Here is a 25,417-nt window from a genome sequence, read left to right as displayed (position 1 = left end):
TGTGATATTTCAATATATTATCATTTGAAATATTTTTCCTTAAGATTCTTAGCAAATTAGAAAAAGTTCATGTTCTCATGAACTACCGTGGAATGAGTAGGAAAATTTCCATTGTGATGTGATTGAAGTCAAAAATAGTACAAACATTTTTGTGTATATATATATTTTATTGATAAATCATAATATGATAAATCATTCATTGGTGATAAGAAAATTCCCATTTTCTTTTTGTTCACCTTGTGCTTCCAGCCTCAAATCACTGTTCCATCTCCTCACCACTTCCTTAGTGAAGTTGAGATGGTAGTAAATTTCCATTGTGATGTGATTGAAGTCAAAAATAGTACAAACATTTTTTTCAGTAATGATCGTTGAATAACAAAAATATGTGGCAAGTCAAAAATAACGTTAAGGTGGCAAGTCAAAAATAATGTTAAGGTAGCAAGTCAAAAATAATGTTAAGGTGGCAAGTCAAAAATAATGTTAAGTTGGCAAGTCAAAAATAATGTTAAGGTAGCAAGTCAAAAATAATGTTCAGGTAGGTTACGGGTTTACAGCATAAAATGTCTCAGTTCCTTAGAATTTACAGCATACTATATGTATTTTTTATTAAAATTGCCTACGTAGTTTTAATGCTATATTACTGTAAACGCTGTATAGTTTTTAGTAATATTTTTACGCATTACAATTTTGCGGAAAGAGTTTCTTTAAAAAATGTTGTATAATTTATTAAAGATGTAGACGAATCAGTGAAGAATTTCAAAATATCAAGATGTGGTAAAAGTAAAACTATTGAGATAAAAAAAAAAACAATATGTCTTCTCGCTAGTTTTTTTTGCGAAATAATTTCAAGGTTTGCTTTTATATTGCCAAAATGTTGCGTTTATGGCGTTATTTATAACTACAACGTTATATGTTGAATGTAAGCACGTTTACATACGAGTATAATATACACATTTCGAATATGCAAGATCTAAAAGGTGACACAGATGCAAAATGTATTTTTATTTATCATGTCACTTATTGCGGAAACATGTTATTATAAGAAGACCAGCAGCTTATTTACACTAGCATGCAGCAACAACACCGCGAGTGATAAATATTAATTCACGTATTTTTAGGATGTTCTGTTCAGTAAGATTTCAGGCATAACACATGAATTTGATCACTTCATTCGAAAAAGGTGACGAAAAAAAAAACACCCCGATACTGAGGAAATGGGGGGGGGGGGGGGGGTTTACCGGCAATGTTCTTTCTATATTAGTCGCAAGCTAGTAGCCCTAACTCTCAAACATTTGTTAAAATTCTCTTAATCTTTCGATACGCAAAATGTAATACACGTGCATTTATCTTGTACATAGACAACTTTTGTGAAATAGAAAAAAAATGTACTTGATACTTGTAAAATATTATCTGTTTACAGTGTCATATAGATCTAATATCCCGGGTGTTTGTATAAGTTTATTTTTAACTAGACTTTGACCCGTGCGTGCACGGGTTGACATTGTTATGAATGCATCCATGTGCACATCGGACATTTACAAAATAGATACATCGACACATTCATATTGTAAGGTATTTTTGAAATAAACAATGAATGTGAATATAATTCTGTTTTTTTTTTTGTTTTTTTTTTTGTTTTTTTAAATTGTTGCGTAACGGCGTAGCGCAGAATGGGTTTGACCACCAGTTAGCTATAAATCAAGTCTTGAGTTCGAATCACGCCGGAGCTTACATAAATTTCACCTTATCGAACAAATTTAGTAAAAGAAATTATGGATGTCCATTGAAAATATGACAACAGCAAAGAGTTGAGCACACTGCTGATACATATCAAGCAAAGTAATGAAAATGAAGAAATGTGCTAAGCTGGTATTTTTACACAATCAGTTATTAAAGTAAAGGTGTAAAAAAATTTTGTAACAATTTTAACACTGCAGGTCTCAACTTGTTCAAAAATAAAAGGGTTAGGCACTGCTAATACATATACTTTATATATACACAGGTAATAGACAGGTATATAATCTGTAAAAGACTGTCTGTTTTGATAAAAATTAATGTAATATCCTTGAATAAGTACATAGAAAAAGTAATAAAAATAGAAGCTTAATTGAGAAAAAATAAAAACAAATTGGTAATCTTCAAGTACCAATGATGTTTAAAATATATCAAACAAAAGACAGTATTCTTCCGATTTATCGGATATTAAAGGCCAAAAATTCGAGTCTATTATTTTAATATAGTAGTATAGATGTATTTCACAATTTGGTATCCTGCATATACATCGTGGTTACACGAGATTTAAATAAAATAATAAACAAATGATAATAAATAATATTAATAATACAGAATGAATAACAGGAAAATACATGTAATTAAATCTCATCCGTTTTTAGTGTTGAGGATTGATTCCATCCTGAAACAGAAAGTATAAAAATATTTTCGTCCCGGCTTTGATTGGCAAACATGGTGTAATAGTAATACGCATGTTCCCTTTGAGTTGCAAATTACGGATGCACGTACAATCCTTCAAGTTTTTGGCTAAGCCTTTTTTTTTCTTTTCGCATACCATAATTTTTATGATGACTCATTTTGATTGACATTTAGCTGTTCAGTACTGTAAGACCTTTCATTTGGTTCGTATTTATGGAGTCATTTTCAGAGAATTATACGGGAAACAACACAACGTCGCCTTTCTGACGTAACTGACGTCATAATCAAATGTGCAGAAAAAAAAATCGGTCGAATAGTCAAAATTGTGTACCAAAATTGATGACAAAAGCAAACCCGCGACCTACTTTAATATAAGATATGAATTAAATTTTTGAGAATTCATGTACATGAATTACACGCTTCACGACTGCATGTTTATCATGAAGTGCTACCGCGCTTCATGAAATATGCAGGCGTGAAGCATCCTAGGTCATGTCCTCATGTATTCTCAAAAATTAAATTCATCTCCTAAATATATTAAAACTGTTCTATAAAATTGCTGAACTTAAAGTTTTGTGTAAGAGGGGTCTTACAACTTATAAAGAGCAGTATTTACCATGGCTTCTTCTTCAGTTAGTTTTTTGAGGTCTAAACTGTAACATCTGTGTGTTTCACTGTTACATTTCCATCCAGTGTCATAAACTATAAAGAAACACAGTTTAAATATTTATTAAAAATTACATTGTCATTAAAAGAAGATTTTAATTTATTTAAAAGGGGTGCCTTCTTCGGCGAGAAGGGGGGGGGGGGGGCTGGTAATTTTTTTTTTCGAATCAGATCATATTTTTTTCATGCCAGTCAAGGAAAGATAATTGTTTTCAAATCGATCATGGACAGATTATTTATTATCTTCCACCCTGAAAAAGTTTTGACACCCAAACTCCAAAACTCTTATTTGGTGAGGGGGTGTTAGAGGCCCTAGTCAAGGACAGGTTATTTTTATGTTCAACATTTTCGAGGACAGATTATCTCCGAAATCTGCTAGGCCCCTCTCAGAATCAAACTATCGTCCCCTAATTTCTTTTTTATATATTTAAACTTATGGGAAGATATCCTTACCAGCTATTTGTAAGTACATATTTTATAGATAACAGGTCATTCAATTTTGAAAAAAAAAATTAATCAGAAAAACCGGGACAATCGCATAATTCTAACAGAATTCAGAATTAGTAATTTTTGCTTACGGATAGAAACAGATATGAGAGAAAAATTAATAAATTTGGTAATAATGAAATTCAAAGAATCTGTCGTTACTTTACTTCAACAGAAGACGAATTACATTTTTTACTGTCCGCTGAATAATGAGAGGAAATTTTTTGAATAAAATCTATAAAACTTTTCCAATTTTAACACAGTTTACAAAAATTGTCCTGTTTACACGGATTATGTCAAATAAAGATTCGGAGTTCTTTATTATGTCAACATTTAATTGAAAACCTTAATATCAATTAACAAATATTTACAATAGAGATATATTCCAACTCTGTTTTGTCAGTGCACGTGCATGCCAATTCAAACTCATTTATTTGACAGAAAAATCATGAACCAATTTTATATGTAATTAGACATTAAATGGTGTATCGTTTCTTAATTGTTTAAATAACTTAGGGTAAAGGCTGAGTTTTTGTTTGTTGATTTAAAAAAAAAAGTCTGTGAGCGAAGGCTCACTAGTAATACCCCCGCTCTGATGTGAATATACATTCATGTTGACATCGAATCCATACAAAAATGAATCCCACCATTTGGCATGCCTTAACAAAGATTGTGCTAAAATTTCAAGCATCTGTGATGAGTAGTTGCTGAGAAAACTGCGAACAAATATGTTACGGGCGGACATACGGACACACAGACAGAACACAAGGGTAAAACAGTATACCGTCCTCTCCTTCGGAGCGGGGGTATAAAAACATACCTGTACTTGGAAGATAGTATAACCAGCCCATCTCACTTAGATTCATTCTGGACGGGTGACATCGGGCTTGCCTCCTACACAATTTCTGTCCCCAGTGAAAACCAAAACAGACACAGTCCGTGTTACAGGATAAGGCGCATTCAATCAGTGAGTTTGTGTTCTCCATCGATAGAAGATCTTCATTCCCCATTTTATCGTTACATCTGGGGATTACAACAAAGCTTGAGGACGTTGATAAGGAAGAGAACACCATGCAAGAAAACCCAAACACAAGGACAAGTAAATACACTATTTGGCAGTTGTCTTTCATTTCGATAAGTTGTTCAATTCCCGTGTCCCCTGAATGCTAAGCTTAAGCACAATGTTCAATATCTTTATCGATCTTACACAGCACTTATTTCCTTAACTTAATAATAAATAATTTAGAAAGTGCATATGAAAGCGATTACCACGCTGTCTTCATACTTCCGTCGACCAATAGAATTATCCTAAACAACGCCCTATATATATGTATTACATGTTTGCTAGCTAATGTATGCTCACTATTGATCACAGAAGCGTTTAAAATGTTTGGGAAAATGATTTTTTAGAGAGAGAAGACACTTCCTTACTCAACTTGCTTCTGTGGTCTTGTCATTGATAAAGTAGGACATTTTATTGCAGTGGATCCAAATTCTGAATTATCACACACTGAGCTTTCTGAGGTAGCACCTAGAAATGGCAGCTCTTGGATTTACAGCCTACGTCGTATATGTGGTTTCCTATATACATTATGTATAATTACTTCGAAAGCTTTAACAAAACAGGTAGGAGCAGATGTGTATTCAAGTCTTCCTTTTGTTTCAAAGACAAAATTTTAACATATGTATGATTTCTTTCTTTCTGTAACTGCATTGTTGTCATGCAGACGATCGGAATCGTTCAGCAAAGGGGAATAAATCGAAAAAAAGTCCATTTTGACAATACGAATCGGGAGCAGAACAATCAAGGACCTTGAAAAACAGTGGTGAGGTCAAATAACTTGAAATTTAAACTAATAAAATGCTAATAAAATGCGAATTCTGTTTAAAGCAGCAGCAACATAAAGTACAAGTAATGTATAAATAATTAATGGCTTCATTTATTTTAATTTTAACTAGAATATGCCCTTGCGATATTGAATTTTTTTGTGACCTACATACAGTACACATTACATGTATTAATCACGTGACTGTCAAATAACGTGACCAAACCAAATTCAGTACAGAGCGGGGTAAACAATGTCATTTCAATTTAATATTAAAGTCATGTGATAATATAGTAGTTTTACAAAAATAAATTCAGTATAAAAAGGTATGTATTTCTGCACGTCTGTATTCCGTTGATTTCGGCGTAGTGCGCCTTAACAGTGATGCGTTGTCACAAAAGGTAAGACCTCGTATGAGCATGGTGATCTTCACAACCCGACTTCTTCTCCGTCTTGGTTGTGTCGTTTTTCCATTGTGGGTAAAGTAACGACGCTTTCTTTTTATCATATCTGATATGTTTTAAGTCTAAAGTTAACGGTATTTTAGGGATTTAATAATCATACTTTCTTAAGATATTCAAGTATATTTCTAACTGTAACTTGGCGATCTTTCATAACAAATTGCTCAACTAAGTACACATCTCTTTCCCAGCTTACTTTCACTGAGCCTTAAAACGAAGATTATTTTTAACCACTTCCCTTCCTTCATTAAAACAATTAATGATTGAGCTTGTGGCAAATCTGTTGTCTTCATAAACCTTATACAAATCATTATATGCCACAATAAAGGAATTTCCCAGATATACGTTATACTTGACAGCCGTTCGTTGCTCCAGTACGACTGAGTCAACCGTTTTTAATCAAAAGTCATATACATATTGACGTCATTTTGACCATGGTAATTTAATTTTGATATGAATAGTGGTTTTGTAAATAAAGAGATAGTTCGCGAACTTTTTTAACATCCCTCAAATATCAACTTAAAGATTTATTATTGAGTACAAAATTAATTTTATTATTCTCAACAATCAAAATGAATTTGAATTACCATACCTTTTCTGGATTCCTAAACTTCATAAAAATCCTTACAAACAAAGATACATAGCGGGTTCCAGTAAATGTACTACCAAGCCTCTTTCTTTACTCCTCACTAAATTATTTATTGTAATGAAGGAGAAACTTCAGAATTACTGTTCAACAGTATATTCTAGAAGTGGTGTAAATTAGATGTGGATACTTAAAAATTCCAAAGAACTTTTGGAAAATTTGAAAACACAAAATTTTACTAAAATCAATAGCATCAAAACGTACGATTTTTCAACACTTTATACAACCATTCCCCACGATTAATTGAAGTCCACTTTTTGACATCATAGACAGCTGCTTTTTCAATAACAAGAGGCCCAAGGGCCTTAACGGTCACCTGAGTATAATACAATTTAAAAGTTAAATACACTGATAGATGAAGCATTGTTGCCCTGAAGCAAGAGAAGTAGGAAGATCAGGATCAACAAAATAATTAGACTAGTATTCAGTATCAACTCATAAATTAAGTTCTAATCTGTCCCCCACTTAACACTATCACCATGCAGATCATAAGCATGCACTTAGTTTGTTTAAATAGTCTCCAGTAGCAGAGAAGAAGATTTTCAAAGAATCAATGTATTTTCACTATATAATCAATAGAGCCCCACCCTAACACCAGAACCCCTGAACCTGGGGCCATGAATTTCATAATTTTGGGAGAGGCACTCTTGCTCATCATAACTATGTACTTAGTTACTTTATTTAATACCCAGGAGCAGAGAGGAAGATTTTCAAAGAATAAATGCATTTTTACTATATAATCAATAGAGCCCCGCCCTTACACCAGAACCCCTAACCCTGGGGCCATGAAATTCACAATTTGGAAAGAGGCACTCTTGCTCATCATAACTATGTACTTGGTTACTTTATTTAATACCCAGGAGCAGAGAAGAAGATTTTCAAAGAATTAATGCATTTTCACTATATAATCAATAGAGCCCCGCCCTAACACCAGAACCCCTGACCCTGGGGCCATGAATTTCACAATTTTGGTAGAAGCACTCTTGCTCTTCATAACTATGTACTTAGTTACTTTATTTACATGTAATACCCAGAAGCAGAGAAGATTTTCAAAGAAATTATGCACTTTCACTATATGATCTATATAGCCCCACCCTGGGGCCAGTACCCCTGACCCTGGGGCCATGAATTTCACAATTTTGGTAGAGGGCTCAATGCTTATTACAATGATGCCAACAGTTTGACTGCTTGATGTCCTGGAGTAAAGAAGAAGATTTTTAAAGATTGCATTATTTTTGGTGGTTTTAGCCCCACCCCTCGGGGGGGGGCAGGGACCATGAAATTCACAATTTTGTTCCCCTTCACCCACAGATGCTATATGCCAAATTTGGTTGAAATTGGTTAAGCGGTTTCAGAGAAGAAGCTAAAAATGTTCAAATGATAACACACGACGCACGCCGACGGACGAGAACGGATAGCAATAGGTCACCTGAGTGACTCAGGTGACCTAAAAATCGAACTCGTAAATATACTTACCTTGTCATTGGTCATTTACAAAATTATTTTGTTAAAAAACACTCTGATTTTACACATAAGTACCCTTAAGTTGATATTAAAAAGACGCTTGAGTTTCTGATTGACAATATCTATGTATTTTTTGGATATCGGGTCTTCCAACAATCTGTTGGAATTTCCATAGGTACCAATGGCGCCCCATTATTAACAGACTCATTTTATATTCATATGATGCAGAATTTATTCAGAAACTTCTACATGAGAAGAAGAAAACACTTACTGTGGCCTTCAACTCGACATTTCGAAATATCGACGACGTATAATCAATTAACAATAATTACTTTCATTCATATATCGACTCGTTATAACCCAGTGAGCTTGAAATAAAGGATACCACAGATTCTGACACATCTGTTTCATATTTAGATATTTTACTAGAAAAAGAGGTTAATGGTTGTGTAGATAAATTATCGTAGAAGACATAGGTGTAAACAGTTTGCCAGTGCATGTCCTCTGAAATTGTACATGAGTGCGATTCTGAGGGAGGGGGGTACTCCGTGTAATACGGAGTTGGATACCTTGTGTTATTATACTATGGGTCGACAATTTATTACAGAAACAAGTGCCTGTGAGTTGGAATCGGGACGTTGTCCTTTTCCGACCTAACGAGAAATAAATGTCTGCAAATCGTAAGGTGGCTTTATCTTATTACCAATAGTCCACCCCAGTGGCTTTGCGACAAGCACACGCATCTCTAGCAGGGTTGTGATACATTTATAAAAATAGAAGTGTGTAAAATGAACAAATACCACCCGCTGTTTTTTTTTTATTTCAGCAAAGGTACCAGTTCCCTAATAGTATTTTATGTATGTAAAAGTGTTCAAAATTTGTTTAAACATAGAGAGCGAATTTGAATTTCTCATTGTATTTCTTAATGAATGATGAACTAAGCATCTGCTTAAAAAACACATGGGAATACCAATAATTATATTGTTTTTTTCTATTATATTGAAAAATAATGTAAAGTTATGTTGTATTGTTATATTGAAAATTATATTTTGAGATGGTCCCTAGATGCTATTGATTGACTCGAGTTAATTTTACTGTGTTTTATAGTTGTAAATTACGGGAAACTTGCATTGTACAATACTACGTTATGCTCAGGTACTTATTTTAAAAGTTTAATGTGTTTAATTTTATTTATTACTAGATTATTGTAATGGCATATGTATCTTGCGTATTTATGAAAAATTTTGTTAAACTTTATGTAAATTCACTCTGGCAAATTTATTGGGAATTTTGTGATACAAGTAAGCTTTATGCTATAGAAAACAAAGTCAACAAATCATCTGATTTCGACTTGAAACGTCAAAACAAAGTGATTATTTCCAGAATACGTATTGGTCATTCAAAATTAACACATGAATATTTACTTACTCGAGAATTGCAAACAGAATGTATATCATGCGAATGTCCATTAACTATCAATCATAATCTTTTGGAATGTACCGATTTCTCTCCTACTCGAAGTAGACTTTTTAGTAATGTACAAACGATGCATAAACTTTTTACAAATATAAATGTTTATACAATTTTAGAATTTTTACATAAAACTGATTTTTACTGTATATATTTTAACTGATTACATATTTTTAAATTCTGAGTCCGTCGGATGGGACGTTAAATGGTGCCCCGTGTCAAGGAAAACAACCCCTTTGGCACTAAAAGATCGTTTCTCTGGTTTTCGAAAAAGAGTAGGCTAACTGGGGGCCGCCAGAGAAAACCAAAACTTCATAAATAGGCATATACACTTAAGGATATCCGATCCTCAGCCAGGAAGGATAACTCTTAAATTTATTATTTTTTTAAAAAAAGCTCAAAATGAAGCTTGAAATTGAGATCTTTTCGTGCAACAATTTTCATTTTATGCATCTTCATATCATTTAAGGTTCTTTGAAGTCTTAGAAACGGTCTTGTATAAAGTTGGCATTTGTACCCCATAAAAGAATAAAAAATGAATTCATTTTTAGAGAAATCGAATTTCCTTTAGTCTAGCATTAGATACCACTGCTTATTAGCATGATATGAAATTAGATGTGATATGTGATGTCTAGCAATGATAGCACAAGCTTTGTACACTATGTATTATATGGCAAGTGAAGTAGAAAGAAGAACTAAAATACTGTACAAGCATAAAAAAGATGCAATTCTCTCCAAATGCCTGGATACCTATATTGTTCTTTCCTAAATTATATTTGTTGATCAGTTTTTAATTAGAAAATGCATAACAGGTGTTTTTATTCGGATTTCCTGAAAATATATTTGAGATTTGATAATTTTCCCTATATAATAGGATTAACTATAATGATGAACTTTGAAGAAATTCCATGGGTAAATTCACGTTACTATGTGAAATCACAGACATTTTTGTGAGCATTTTCAATTACTGAAAAGCTGATTTTTAAAACCTGAGGATCGGACTACATTAAATTAATCGTCGAAATATGGCTGAAATATTGCTGACTCGGCGTTAAACAATAATAATCAATCAATCGTTATGTTGAGGAAATTCGAACTGAAATGTCACACGTGCGTTTCATTTCATGATAATCATCAAGTATTTTAATTGACACACTTACTGATTCATTCCCAGGCTATATGATGCATTTCTTGTATTGTTAGGGTGTATGCATTGTATTAATTCCACTATTTGTACACTTTTTGAAAGAAGTTGTCAGCTACTATTTTTTTGTAGTTCATAGGTTGACCTTTACTTTGGGTCAAACTGCTGTTTTTAGATTTCACCCCTATTAATATTCATGCCCTTTGTGAATTTCATGACGTGACAATGTAAGTAAACAAAATAATATTTTTATCTTTATACATGAGATATTGAATAAAAAGTAGTATTTAAATTGTATAATTTTATTTGTTTGAAAGTTTTAATAACTGTGTTGCACGAGACATTTCCCGTTTACTGTAAACGAAATCTGTTCTAAGTATTCGAATTTTTAGAGTAAATTGGTTAAACGGATTTTAACAGGGTATAAATAATACGAATCCGTTAATTTTCAGTTAGTCTTCAGTTAAAGAAGCAAGTGGGGTTTAGTAGCATAATTTTTTAATATGCAAGTTTATTTATTCATTTGGAATTTTACTGGGTTAAAAACTAATTGAAATTGCTAGGAAATATTTTTAGGGATTTGGATTTGATCACATATTTCTATAATTTGGAAATTGATCAATTCATTTGTTAATTAGTGTGAATAACTTAACTTAATTAAAAGTCACATTTTCTCAGTTATCTCTGAATCAGACTTTACAAAAGTTTGGGAATTTTATCAAATAATTTATTAAATTAATGCAAGTAATTTAATTACAGTCACATATTCTGAGTTATCTCTGAATCAGACTTTACAAAAGTAGTGTTTGTGAATTGACTTGAGTTCTGATTTTATTTTGGGAGAAATTGAGAAACAAAGGAATTAATTTCATGTTATTTTGAGGAGGCTATTAATTTATTATCTTGTTAAAAGGGACTACTGCACTAAATAAATTGTGGAACTTGAAGCAGACTCATTTTGTTTCTTTGGTACTTAGATAGTACCTGGTGTCAGAAAAAAATTAAATAATAAAGGAAAAAAATGTAAACTTCATTATTTGAACTGCACCATCCTGACAGACTCAGGCAGTTCAGAGTGTAGCGTCAGCACGTGACATATATTGTCAGAAGTGGGATCCTTGAGCACCAGTGAAACGAACCCAGGTAATCATAATGTATGCAACAAGGGCACATAAAAAGAAGAGGGTACAAAAACTTGGAAACAGGTTACACTTTAGACTCAAGAGAAGTAGAAACTCAAACAGATGTAGATTCTACTAATGATGAGATGTCAGAAAGACTGTATGAATGAAATAGTCCACAGACTGCAGCAACAGATACCAAAGATAGAATGAGTACAGTAAACAAACAGGGTCCACCTACTCAACAAACCCCTCTTGTAAGTAGGAGTAATATAGGCATAATTAGCTCAATTTTCCCCAGAGATGTAAATGCAGAGACTGACTATAGCAGTCAGGATGAGGTAAGGTTTATAGTTCCATCTGTTAGGAATAAGCCTAATTCAACACGTCATAGATCTGCACCCGTCACTTCAGGACCCCCATTTTTTGATCAGAAACTTACTCGGTCAGAGCCAAATGATGAGGCAGCATTTGAAAGGTGTATGGAGAGATCAGGTATCGTGGGCACTTTCAAGGCTCTAGTTGAGGAAGTGACCAGAACTATGACCGAAATGAAGACAATGGTACAAAATTTAAATGGTAAGAATCTGCAAGATAAAGCTTTTGATCCTAGTGGCACATATTCTCTGCGGACCCCAAATTCCAGAACAACAAAGAAAGTAAAAAGACATAACTCTGGTACTAAACATGTAAGAGAGATGAGTTCTGATTCCTCATCATCAGAAGATAAAGATGGCAGGAGCTGTACTTCCACTGTAAAAACCTCCAGCATCATTAGAGACGAAAGGTACAGTAAGACTTTTGGGGCCAAGTTACCTGCCTTTACAGGCACTGAGCAGTCGAAGGTTTGGTATAACAGATTTGAGTCGGTTAGTAATCTGAATAAATGGGACGAACGTGAGAAATTACAAGAGTTGCTGCTTAGAATACAAGGTATGGCTGCTGAATTTGTTTACGGTCAACTTAAACCCTCAGTAACCTCTAAGTATCTAGTCCTCATTCAGGAGATGAAAGAAAGGTTTGATGTCATAGAGACAACAAAAGCCTATGTGACCCAGTTCAGTCGTCGGAATCAAAATTACAGAGAATCTGCCGAGGGATATGCAGCAGAATTGAAGCGCCTATATGACAAAGCATATCCAAAGAGAGGACTAGAGACCAGGCAAGAGGACCTATTAAGGATATTTCTGATGGAGCTACATAACTACAATGCCAGAATACATGTAGAGTTGAACAAGGAGCCAAGCACTATTGAGGAAGCTGTTCAGTATGTAGTGCATTACTTTGAGGCTGCTCGGAATACAAACACAGGGACACATCAAGAGGAAGGTCGTGATAGATACCAGCGGACAAGACAAGTGAAGTCAAACAACAGGGACCATCAGGAAAATGACCATGATGTGGGACATAAGCAAAAACAGAAGGAAACTGGACGACAAATAAAAAGAAAACTGAGAAACTTAATCAAACAGAACAATTACACAACCTGGTCATATTTCCAAGAATTGTTCACAGAGGGTGAACAGGAGATCAGATGAAAGCCAAATAGGATCTGCATCTACAAGACCAGAAAATCAAACTGCTTTCAACATCAACGCCAGAGACTTTATTCCTTGAGAATCACAACAGTTAAACTGCAGCAGGTCGGCTCAGTAGGCCATGAGCAGATCCCAGGTGATGAAAGGGGCCTATCTAAATTCACAAGTGGATCTTCTCATATATCAGTAAGTCATTGTAATGATAATTTATTTGAAAATAATGTCTTAAGTGCAGCTGAGGTCGAGATTAAGGACTCGAGGACCCAAGTTCACTCCTTGGGACATAATGCAAAGAAGGCCATTATGACAGAGATGGGGGATGAAGTGGGTCAAGGTGAAGGAGTCCAGGATCAGGTAGGGGAGAGCTCGGATGTCCCAGATTAAGGTGAGGTCGAGATTAAGGACTGAAGGACCCAAGGTCACTCCATGGGACATAATGCAGAGGAGGCCATTATGACAGAGATGGGGATGAAGTGGGTCAAGGTAAAGGAGTCCAGGATCAAGGAAAGGATATTTTACCTGATGATCCCACCTGTAGGAAAAGAGTGACAGAGCCAGAGAGCCTTAAGCAGGCTGAACAACTTTCTATCAACAAGACAGCAGCCAAGAACTGATGGGATCTATTTAAGGGGCACACTACAAATGTTAAGATAATCTTCACCGTAGACACGAGAGCCGTGAAGTCAGTAATTTCCAAGAGAGTTTATGACAAAATCCCGGAACTGGAAAGACCAGTTTTAGAAAAATATTCACCACTAACTTTCGTCAATGAACATCCACTTGTTGAATTTGGAAAAGCCCTTTTCAAGATAAAACTTCATACCACTGAATTTTATTTTGAGTTTATTAATGCAGATATTCAAGATGAAGGGTTAATTGGAATTGGTTTTTTGATGTACAATGACATAGGAGAGGCAGAGATCAACTTGAAAGCAAATACTTTAGAGCTAGGACATGAAGTACTGACAATTATCAGAATAGGATCACCCTTATTGGTGCGCAAAGTCTTATTGGCAGACAATTACAGCATTCCTCCACTCAGTGAGAGAATTGTTGATGTGTTTGTATAACGCAGTGAAAAGGGAGATAATTCATCACATTATCTTGTAGAATCAATTATCAATTTCTTGGAGATAAATCCAGTTATGATGGCAAACTGTTTAGTTGATACAAGAGGCTAATAGTAAGGTAAGAATTTTAAACCCATTCAGCAGCGCTGCTCAACTTTACCAAGACAACTGGATTGGCAAGGCTGAGGAAGTGGAAGGGGAGGTAATCCCTATACCGGAGCAAATAGACCTCATCAATAGGGCAGACCTTCGTCAGATATCTTTTTGAGGTGTGATTTAGATCTAGGACTAACTGACTTAGATAAACATACTATATATATAAGAGATGCCCAACGAACCAACCCCGGAGCGGCTAGCACAACATCCTGCACAGTACCAGTACCTACACACACTAGAGAGGAGGGACAGTCAAGAAGGAGATCAAGAACACTAAGGAGGAGGACACCACTCAGGAGGAGACAGAACTGGAGGAAGTAGTTGTTAATATTGTTGAATTTGTTTCAATGTTTATATATATATATATATATATATATATATATATATATATATATATATATATATATATATTTAAAGAGAGTTCTATTTCTATTACTATTTTTGAAGGAATTCAAATGTATTTAAAATATTTCATGATTAAGTTATTTAAGTTTCCGTGAGGACACTGGAAACTTAAGAGGGGGATAAAAATGTAAAGTTATGTTGTGTTGTTATATTGAATATTATATTTTGAGATGGTCCTTAAATGCTGTTGATTAACTCGAGTTAACTTTACTGTGTTTTATAGTTGTAAATTACGGGAAACTTGCATTTTACAATACTACGTTATGCTAAGGTATTTATTTTTAAAGTTTAATGTGTGTAATTTTATTTATAACTAGATTATTGTAATGGCAAATCGTACGTATTTAGTTATGTTGAGGAAATTCGAACTGAAATGTCACACGTGCGTTTCATTTCATGATAATCATTAAATATTTTAATTGACACACTTACTGATTCATTCCCAGGCTATATGCGCGGCTAGGATAAGGCTGTCCGTAAAATATCAAACTGTTCCAACTGTAGTAACTTCTCTGAACTACCTATAATAGCATATGGCGTCAAGTCACAGCATAGTTGAACTGACATGACGGGGAAAGTGTCATAACTTTTACATTCCTTTAACATGACATGTAAAGATTTTTTAGCGTTCTTGTTTGATCAAAGCGTCTGGATTATTCTTTAAGCTAAGTGTGCTGTTATGATGTTGAACATTTGCAATTTGATATCGTTATTCCTTTAACTTGTCCGATATACATATATTCAAACAATAGCAAAAAATTTACTGTTAAATCATCCCCCTTAAACGTCCGTGGACAGAGTTAGAATTTATAAATCGTGTATATATTTGACTGGCACCAGTGATTATTAAGGATAGATTGAAGATTTTTATCTTCAGAGCTTCGCATCTGTTATCTCTCTCAGCCGAATAGTGCAAATACACCAAAATATGTTACATTCTTATTTTAATGCTTTAATGCAATTTTTGTTACGATATAAATTACAAAGTATTGTATTACATTCATTTTTGACAGTAGTATAATGTAGGAACTCATTATACCTATCTACATTCTAAATTTCAACCTCTTTTGTCAAAACGAAGGAAGTTGTAACCATTAAAAGTTGCAGCCATTAAAAATAAAGAACACGCGTATGCGCGTGTTTTTTTGAAAGAATTACCGAATATATCACATTGTAAAACCTTATTATATATACCTATGATTTTAAATATCAAAGTATTTTGTCAAAAAATATGGAAGGCATTGAGATTTCTGTTTCAGCTAATCAGAATGTAGCGCACGTGTATGCGCGTGAGTTCATGCTAATTTGACCATGTGACCTTATCTAGACTAGTAATATATCTTTATATTTTGATTTTCAAAGCATTTCATCAAAAAATATAAAAGTTCTGACTATATCAAGTGTATTGGTCATTTTGCGCGCACGTGCATGCATGTGCGCGTAAAATGACTTTTGTTCAGCACATCTACACAACAAGTAAAAAAGGCAACAGGATTCATTATGTAGATCTTAATGAAATTGACGAAAGGGATAAGAATTTAGAAAATTTCTTTTCCTTCTCAAAGAATTTTCAAGCTGAAGATTGTCTTGTCATAGATCATATGACATTAACTCCCACTATACGTACAAAATCAAACGCATCCTTTAGGGTAAGGACATCAAATTTATTTTGATCCAGACGGCCTGTTATGTAACCCTTTAAAGGTTTCATCTCAATTGGATGATTAGTTTCCGAGATCACTCGCGGACAAAAAAGTTCCTAGGAAGAAAAAATATTAATAATAGTAAGAAACAGTAAAAACATTATGTTCCCAAAACCTTATGATGAAAGACCCCATGTGACAGAACTTTCCGCACAATCTTAGGGAAACGCTTATTCCCTTACTATTGGCAGACAAAGAGCAAGGGATAAAAGCTTCAATGAGAAAAGACTGACTGTCTTTTGAGAGTAAACTGTACTCCTTTGAAAACTACTTTACAGAGATACTGTACAGGAAGTTGACGACATAAATAATAAATTGGGACTTGGTCGCCCAATGTATGTTAATATTAACTTCGTGCATTTGAAAACTCATAATGCTATTGATGACGATACCAAATATGTACAGCCAAATGATATTCAAGAAATGTATCTTGGAACATTTAAAGTTTATGCAGCAGATTGTTAAAATAAAAATAAAATTAATTCCTTGAAACAATCCTGCGATATCCTTGGTTTTTTTAATCTTTCCAGACTAAACAAAATGAATTTGATAAAGACTTCGAAACCATCAGAAGGGGTTACTGTTCTTGTTAAAAATTAATTCATAAAAAGATTAATGTTTCAAAGATTTTGATGTAAAAGACAGGGTTTGTTTTGCTTGACCTCGGTGTTTTCACAAAGGGAGGAAGAGATGGAAGGTAAATGGCACCCGATCACTGTTCGTTAGCTTCACCTTGTTATCAGTTTGTGAATTTTTCTTAGGGCATGAATTGATCTATAGATTGCTTGTTTCTTTTCTCCCGCCCGCTGAGTACAGGGATGGACTGTATGGGTGAGATGGAGGCCCAAATCTTGGGGAAACCAGCTAAAATCTGGGCAAACCCCGAATGCATTTTCAGTACACGTACAGTCTAGTATGAAGATTACATGTTATAATTTTTGAGCTATTGTAAACAGGTTAAAGCTTGATCATGTTTATAACACAATGATGGTAGAAATTTCTCACCACTTCTGGGAAATAATAACCAGCTATTTTTCAGAAATTTATTGATTTATTTGCAGTTTTATTTTATTGATCTAAGAAGCACTTCACTCTCCTCCCGTAAACTAGAGTTATCGTTCTTAGCACGAGTTTGCTGTTCTTTATTGCAGGTATCGTGAAACTTTCTGTTTAAGGGCGAATGTCGCGGATGACTAAATCAGTCTAAAATGTTAAAATTTTTAAGGAATTAAAGTTAAAACTAGTGAGTCTGATGTTCATCCCTGGAAAAATGCATGGTTCTTATACAATGTATTAAATTTTCAGTTTTACAATCTTAATTTATATACCATATTATCCAAGTTAAAAAAAAAAACGATATTGAAAACAAAATGCGAGACCATAGTCTTGGAATGTCTCTGCAAATTATGTCGAATGATTACGGCATCAAATTTCTACAATATTCTTAACATAAAGGTTTAGTCTTCGCTTACTATGAAACTCATAAAGTAAAAGGGAAAAAAATGTCAATTTTAAAATCAAGCATCCCCGCAATTCTTTTGAGAACATAACTTCACAAAGCTTCATAGTATTTGGTTTAGAACAAAGAGGGTGTTTCAGTTTTTTTGTTATTTTCCCTAAAGTTGTAGCAGTTTAAGGATGTTGGCTCCTGAAGTTTTGAAATAAGAAAATCTCCAGAAACCACATTAAATACAATTAATAAGTATTGTGGTTCTAAAATATGTAGGTGGTGTATATTCAAGTGGTGCATATTATTCAGATATGGGGCCCCAAAGGGGGTACTGTTTTATGGAAAGTAAAATGTTGAAATTTGCATCAAATAATCAATGTCATAATTAAATCCCCCCAAAAGTATGTCAAATCAATAAAATATAAAAACCATTTAATAATTTCAATTTGACAAGTATTCTTAATCAGTTCAAAACGATAATACGATTTTCATTCCCCTATAAAACACACTCTGTGGCCAATTTATACCCAAAAGGGGGTAATTTACATGAGCCAATAACTACCAATTTTAAATGCGTTAAAAATAAAATATTAATATTGTCAATTTTCTGATACTTTGAATATGTATAGGGATTTTTATGATGATTCCAGTAAACAATAAAAATTCTGGTGTTCTGGGTTAAAAAAAAAGTGTTAATCCGAATTTCCTCTGTTGTTCCTTTATTATGAGGTCTATATTGTAACACATACTGTGTATGTCAATTAATAAACAAATCACCTTTATATTTTTTTTTTATAATTGTTTATGTAATCTTGTATTTAATTTAACATCATTAATAAACAAGTAAAAGGTCATAGAATACAAAAAGAAGTCCAAATTATTTCTTTACTGAATCCAACTTCAAACAATTAATGCGGCAAGAATCACTCATTTAGAACAAGTTTTAATTATTTTGATAATCCGAATTCAAACAAAAAAAACTATTCTCATTTATAAATATTTATTTAAATTAATTAACACAATGTGTTGACTAAGCTAGTGGAATATTAAGCCAAACATTCTCTGTCAAATAATGAATACAAATCAATTAACCGCATCCATATAACACTCCTATCAACAAAAATAGCAAGTTATTATAGGATGTACATGAAACTTAGAGTAGACAATTACCGCACCTAAAATTACACTCCTTTTACAAAATAGCAAGTGATTATAAGATGCACATAAAATTTGGAGCAGCCAATTACCACCCCCGACATTACACTCCTTTCACAAATTAAAACAACAAGTGACTTTAGGATGTACATTCAGTTTAGAGCGGTCAATTACCGCCCCCGATATAACACTCCCTTCAAAAAAATACAGGTATATAATACATAAAACTTGGAGCGGCCAATTACCGTCCCCGATGTAACACTCCTTTTAACAAAATAGCAAGTTATTAAATGATGGACATAAAATTTGGAGCGGCCAATTACCGCCCCCGATATTACACTCCTTTCAACAAAATACTAGTAAATAATACATAAAATTTGGAGCGGCCAATTACCGCCCCCGATATAGCACTCCTTTCAACAAAATACTAGTAATTAATACATAAAACTTGGAGTAGCCCAGTTACCGCCCCCGATTCAACACTCCCTTCAAGGAAATACAGGTAAACAATACAAAAAACTTGGAGCGGCCAATTACAGCCCCTAATACAACACTCCTTTCATCAAAATACTAGTAAATAATACATAAAACCTGGAGCGGCCAATTACCGCCCCCGATGTAACACTCCTTTCAACAAAATAACAAGTTATTATAGGATGGACATGAAATTTGGAGCGGCCAATTAAAGCCCCCGATACAACACTCCTTTCAACAAAATACTAGTAAATAATACATAAAACTTGGAGCGGCCAATTACCGCCCCCGATGCAACACTCCTTTCAACAAAATAGCAAGTTATTATATGATGGACATAAAATTTGGAGCGGCCAATTACCGCCCCCTATGTAACACTCCTTTCAACAAAATACTAGTAAATAATACATAAAACCTAGAGCGGCCAATTACCGCCCCCGATGCAACACTCCTTTCAACAAAATAGCAAGTTATTATATGATGGACATAAAATTTGGAGCGGCCAATTACCGCCCCCGATGTAACACTCCTTTCAATAAAATACTAGTAAATAATACATAAAACTTGGAGCGGCCAATTACCGCCCCCGAAACAACACTCCTTTTGACTAAATAGTAATAATATGATTTACATAAACATGGAAAGTCCAATTACTGCAACCTACATAACATTATAGTAACAAAACTTAAACTATGAAAACACATGTACTCATTAAAATTTCAGCTCTCATTACACTGTGCAAAGTAATTGTTCAAACTGTTAAGAATTTTTTGGGATTTCGTAACTCTCACCGAGTTTCCAGTTTTTTTCTGACACAACTTAGATATACCATTCACGGTATCAGCATTAAATGCCATCTGCAGATGACTGTAGAGAAGGCCACTTCCAGCAATCTTTCTGGCAATACCCTGGCTGATGATTTTTCCTGCAACTAGGGGCTGGAGAGAAGGCAAATTTGTTCTAATTTGGCATGAGTAGAAGTAGGAGGCTATTACGCTTTGAACAGTGATTGATGACCTTCTGACGTCAGTGCTATTCAGAACACTTGGTGTGAAATAACTCTGAACTAGGGATTTCAAAGCCGCAACATCGTCTACAGCATTGTGTGCAGAGTAGACAATATCTGAAAGACACTCACAAAGGTTTTCCTGCTCTACACGATATGTGTCTCAAGTCAATACGTTAATGTATTCTCATTGATCATGTTATATCAAATAACTCTGGGCTTTCAGATTCATTCTCCTTCTTTTTGCTTTTACGGTGTTGGCAATGGCTTTTCGCTTTCGGTGCTGTAAATCCCTCAGTACAGCTACTTTATGAGTGAAGGTGCCAGGGGATAAGCCTGCTCTAATGTTAACCTGTAATAATTTAATTCTGATTGTAACGCGCCATTTGATTGGATAAAAAATTTACTTTAAATCGTATAAATTGGGTTACCTACGTCACAATGACGCGCGTCAAAAACGTATCGATCCGCCTGACGTTACATTTAAATTTTGTACAATTTGAAGTCATTTTTGAAAGGCAATCTTTTTTTTTCTTACATTAAATGAATGAAAATTAAATTATAAGGAATGAAATTAATAGCTACCCAATTTATACGGTATAAAGTGGGTTGGAACAGTTTACGCTTTTTTATAAACCGCTTAGCTATTAAAATCATTCCTTAAATAAAATAAGATAATTATATGACTTATTTGAAAGGTGGAAAATGACAAATTTTCAACAAAAATGATATTTACACTCAAGCTTACCAAAATGTTTTTGGAACCTTGGATACATAAGAGTGTCCAATGTTTTTTTGTGCTACTCCGGCAGCAACTCGGTACCCCAGACTTGCTGAACCACTGAAATGACATCGCTTGGGAGCTTTGGAGGCAATGGTCATGTTAAGCGACTCATTAGCTTGAGTTGACCCCATGTGAGCTAGCTTCTTGCTGATCCCTTTATATCTGGTAAAAAGATCTAACAAAGAACTCTGTAACTTTGAGTCAGAAAAACACTTTCCATAGGGTAGTGACTTATAGTTCATATTGGGATTTTCACGATGGCTACACCAATCCCCACATGAAGAATGGTCCCCAAATGGGTGTTTATACATGGCATCAAGACCAGTTGAAATCCCATCCTCATTTCCAACATTTTGAGCAACCATGTAGTTCCAGCACTTTTGAATATATTTTATAACTTTAGTGGTGAGAGACCTGTGTACCTATTGCAGAGCGTAGAGATGATTTGCAAGATTTTTCTTAAGATGTTTCCTGTCTGATTGCTTTTCTATTGTGGGATCAACTTCATGTCGTAAACGTGATATGGTAGCTGCATCATCATCACCAATGATGGTTGCGACTCTGACACCACTTTCTTTAACTTTCTTCACCATTTCCACTACCATGTCTTATTCCATGGCTTTGGAACTCCCTAAAATAAACAAAGGTTCTGGTAATCAAAAATCACAAAGCTCAAGGCATGCATGGACATTTAATTGAATGATCTAATAAAGTGCCCCGCCACAGCATGATATTTACATTACATATGTATTTTGCATATAAAGTGTGTGGAAATCTACGGCATTCAAAACACCATAACACGGAAAGGGGATTAAAAGGTTAAAGCATGCGTTTGATTTTGACGTCACAATTGTTGATCGCCGAGGAAGTACAACGTCATAAGTGAAAATCAAAAATCACGCTCACATTGACCAGAAGCTGTTACATTGGCTCTTCCATTTACTGTAGCTTAAACAAGGATAATACGTGGGTTTTGAAATATAAATCACATTTGCAGTCAAGGCAGAGAGTTAACAAATGTAAATATAAGTAATGAATCATTATTTTTTGAAAGATATAGTCTCATAACTGCAACGGTGTGTGCATATTTTCATGACGCGCTAACGCACGTTACTCAATTTGTTTGCACACACCGTTGCACTTATGAGACTATATCTTTCAAAAAATAATGATTCATTGCTTAAATACGCCCATCAAATATTGTTCAATTGTCATAAACAGTTTAGAGTGCAAGAAAATCATGTCAACCTTGATACAAGGATTTCAATGATTTTTCCATTCCTTATAATATTTGTTTATACATCTCCTGTAGTGTAGGCTTTAATTATAACAAATATTACATTAAAGATCCTCAACTGGTTGTGTTACACCTTGACAAATGCTCATCTGCAGCAACCCCCCCCCCCCCCCCCAAGCTTTCAGATTTGTGAGACGGGCGTATAAAAATAAATACAGGTCAACTGATATGGAGGCAATAAATTTAAAAATTTGGATGTCCATGAAGCAAATGTTTCCTAAGGTAATAGAGAAGATGTTTATCATAGCATAGTAATTTGATCTTGAACTTGGACCTTGTGAACTTATACAATCAATGTTGTCCTCAACCCCAATCAATATTTATATATTATTATACCTCACTATAATTATTCTATACAAAGCTTTATCTAATTGGTTATCTAATTGGTTGTAGATTATCACATGACAGGGCTATAAAACTTCATATTTCCCTGTCATCTTCATGCTGTTCATCATTTTCAACCTCTTCGGAAACCTAGTGCATTTTCCCGCAATAGTTATCGTTCATTGAATGAAAACTCCCGAGAGTAGTCGACATCACAACAGCCTGATTCAAGTCACAAAATTTCTGATTGTTTCATCTGAGTGTATAATTTGTCCAAGGGACTTCTGTAAATTGTTTCAGTAACTTTATGTTAAAATTGAAAGTGAATTTGAGAGGGGTGCTGAATTTGAAAGTTTATGTTTAATTTTAAAGTTTTTGCTTGTTTCTGTATAATAAGCAATTGTTATTGCATGATCGTGAGGGAAATATAAAGATTTATTCAGCCAAGTAAAAAATCATATTCCCCAAAGGGCTAAATGTATAATATTGCATGGTTGAATTATGTCATGGTTTCACAGTTCTATCCGCAGAGATTTCCCTTGAGAAGTTTACAGAAAAATTGACAGATGGATGGACAAATGGGCAGACAGAGTGATTACTATAGAACACCCAAGAATTCTAACAGGGGCCTAATTATGGTTTTATTGTTTTGTCATATAAATTGACAACAGATTTCAATACCTTCCCAATTTTTCTGACAAACGTGGGGCCTTGCTGGCAGGTTTTCCTTTGCAGCATGTTCCCATATACGACATGACTTTATTCTACAGCTCCAATCTAGCACTTTTCCAGTCTTTGCTCCTATCATAGTTGCATGTCCTAAATGACATAATAATTACAAGATGAAGATAACAAACAGTGATCAATCTATAAAAATCTACAAACAAAACAACTGGCATAAAACAGGGACCCCTGGAAATTCCAGAGATGGGAGCAATAATATATTTTATCACATTTTACCCCTTCTACATTCATCCAATGTGTATCCCCTGTTTAAACATACATTTCTTTTATACAACTGCCCCATCGTAACTCCAAAGAGTCTATGAATCAAGACAATATGGGGATGTTATAAATATGACTACATGTACTATAGCCTTGAAGTTATGGAGAAGAAAATTTTTTATCTGTATACTTGCATTTCTTAAAATTTGATCCTGATTTTAGTCAATTTCTTACTCAGGTCCACATGAAATTTACTCTTTCTTGATTCAGTTATTCTTGAGCATGATAAGAAGATTTTAAAAGTTTTTTCATATATATTCCAATGTAAGACTAATTCATCCCTCATTCTGGCCCCATCTTATTCCTGGGGGCCATGCTTTGAACAATTTGTACATGATCTCCTGCTATGAAACAGATTCAAAAAGACCTTAACACAAACTGCCTACATAATTATATATGTAGGTATTAGTAAATATACTTACCAGATAAACTGTTGTAAGCTTTTCCACTACCTCTTCTCTGCCAGCCCGCATCAACAAAAGCAGACATTTCTCTCTCTCCATCCGTTTTCCTTCATAAAAATATCAATATGACATATTATAACTGTAAAAATTTTCACACAAGATCACAGTGAAACACCCCTCTCACAAATAATCCGAGGAGCCGTTATTTGTGGTCCTGTTATGTTATCAATTTGCAAGAAAGTACATATATACATATAAAATTTATGCTAATTCGAAGGACAATAGCCTGGTAATTAATTCATTGATAATTCATATTTAACTATTAAGGACATTAGAAAACTTTGTAAATGAATGCCTATTAAGCTGTTCAATACAAAATCAGCGAAAGCTGAACAAGAATGAAATTCCTAAAAACTACATGTATTAATTAATGAAAAATGAGGGTCTATGTGTTATACCGAAACCTTCATACATGTAGCCAGTATATTTACAAGGTGGTAAATGTAATTCATACACATGTATGTCATTCAACATAAAAATCATTTGCAATCCCTATGACAAGAAATGATTTAAATCTGGTGTTTTATTCCTGAAATTTTATAAAAATTCATTACCTTTCTGTTAGTAAGCTCTCTTCTTCTAAACTTTGTTTAGTCGAGTCTGCTGCAATAGCTTCTATAACTGGACCAACCTCTGCCTGCCTGCTGGCAACCATCTTATGGTGAATCGGATGTATATTAAGTGCTGCCAAAATGCTATTAAATTGGGTAACTCCTCCACCCGCATGGATCATTGCTGTAAATAAATGTCAACAGTACATGAACATGTATTACTTTTAACTGATGAATAAAAAAACCTAAAGAAAAAATAATTATACTCTATTGGATCATTAATCAAATATCATTGTATACCAGTGATTCTGTTAATAACTG

General features: G+C 34.1%; 1 long non-coding RNA gene and 1 pseudogene across 1 annotated transcript in view; one reads left to right on the top strand and one right to left on the bottom strand.

The window, feature by feature from the left end:
* The window catches only part of LOC133199056 (uncharacterized), a 536,473-nt gene that overhangs the window by 309,121 nt on the left and 201,935 nt on the right, over positions 1-25,417 (top strand). The gene's annotated exons all lie outside the window — the stretch shown is intronic.
* Positions 20,293-22,072, bottom strand: LOC133199159 (uncharacterized; annotated as a pseudogene).

The sequence above is a fragment of the Saccostrea echinata genome, unplaced genomic scaffold, assembly GCF_033153115.1.
Source record: "Saccostrea echinata isolate AGI-Se365-2 ecotype Australia unplaced genomic scaffold, CSIRO_AGI_Sech_v1 ptg000033l, whole genome shotgun sequence".
NCBI classification, from domain to species: domain Eukaryota; kingdom Metazoa; phylum Mollusca; class Bivalvia; order Ostreida; family Ostreidae; genus Saccostrea; species Saccostrea echinata.
The sequence above is the reverse complement of the archived record's forward strand: the minus strand, read 5'-3'. Positions and strand labels throughout refer to the sequence as shown.